At 41.0% G+C, this 1,531-nt stretch overlaps 1 pseudogene; it reads left to right on the top strand.

Moving 5' to 3' along the window:
* Positions 1-1,179: 1,179 nt before the first annotated feature.
* Positions 1,180-1,298, top strand: LOC111742492 (annotated as a pseudogene).
* The last annotated feature ends 233 nt before the right edge of the window (positions 1,299-1,531 follow it).

Genomic DNA, 1,531 nt, shown 5'->3' on the forward strand with positions numbered 1-1,531 from the left:
TACAACCCACATAAACAAAAGCTTACTGATTTTTCAGATGGCAAAGGGGTCCTCCACTGCCGGCAGGTGATGTCGAACAGGAAAGCATGCGTCTTTGATGATGGCACCATCCCAAAGCAGCAAAGGCTGTTTTTTAAAGGACCGCTTATAATATTTGCTCACGAAGGAGTCTTTTTATGATTTGGAATTTTTTTTTTTTCCATTTAGTTGTCCACGTTGTAGTCAAGAATGTAAGTGGGTTGATTAGTTTTTCATCTGTTTTGAATTTTCTTCTAGTCGCTGTCAAAAAGGTTCACGCCGTGGCGATCCCTGGGGTAGTAGTCAGCAGAGTGTGGCATCACCAGAGGTGTTTTCACAGCATGGAAAGAACCATGCTGTATCCACAAGCAAGCGCTTGTTTATTTGTTTCTGACTAAGGTTTTTATTATGAACATCTAGCTTATTTGGACCCTGTTCTTTTAATAAGTGCTTTATTATAGCTTGCAGAATGTTCTTGAATGCAGATAACTTTATTAAAAACACATTGTTGGTCTGAGGCCAGTCATTTTTAAGGTGAACTCAATTCGAATGTAGAGTTTTTAAAAAGTCTTGGTATCAAAAGCTGTTGCTTTCTATTGGATACATTAAGGCTAACAAATTACAAACTAATGTAATAGGAAAAAATATAGAATTAGATTATTAGCAGGGCAAAAGTGTAACCTAAGAGCAGATGGTCTTAGCAGATTTTCAAGGAAGCACCTTTAACAGCTAAAAATAGCCAAGGCTTTGGAGATGGTGAGAAATTTTTCGGGGGGCGGGGGGGTGGAGGCGCGGGCGGTGGTTCTCAAATGGAGGGAGGAGTGTGGAAAGGAGTTTTTAAATAAATATGATCGTCGTGAAACTAGATCAACAAAGGTTTGCCAATTAGCAGGGAGCTTTAAAGAAGCCTTGCTCTGCAACCTAAATGCCTATCAGCAGTCGACTGGATAAAGAAGTTATGGTTCATATATACAATGGAATATTACTCGGACGTTAAAAAAAAACGAAATCCTATCATTTGCAACAACATGGATGGACCTAGAGGTTATTATGCTGAGAGAAATCAGTCAGTCAGACAGAGGAAGATAAATACCACATGATTTCACTGATATGCAGAATCTAATGAACAAAAAGAGCAACCTAATTAAAAACAGATTCACGGTCTGCGGCCATGCTACCCTGAACAAGCCCGATCCCGTCTGATCTCAGAAGCTAAGCAGGGTCGGGTCTGGTTAGTACTTGGATGGGAGACCACCTAGGAAGATCAGGTGCTGTAGGCGTAAAAAATAAAAAAACAAGGGATTGTAAACTGACAAGTTCTTTTCGATCTCTGAGGTCAACCAAGCGTTGCCTCGCCTAAAAAAACAGCAACGACAACAAAACAGATTTACAAAGATAGAGGACAATCTGGGGATGGCCAGAGGGGAGGGAGTTTGGGGGGACTGGGAGAAAGGGGTGAAGGATTAAAGAAGTACAAATTAGTAGCTGATAGATGGTCACGGGGATGGGGAGC

This window comes from Pteropus vampyrus, unplaced genomic scaffold (assembly GCF_000151845.1).
Source record: "Pteropus vampyrus isolate Shadow unplaced genomic scaffold, Pvam_2.0 Scaffold95, whole genome shotgun sequence".
NCBI lineage: Eukaryota > Metazoa > Chordata > Mammalia > Chiroptera > Pteropodidae > Pteropus > Pteropus vampyrus.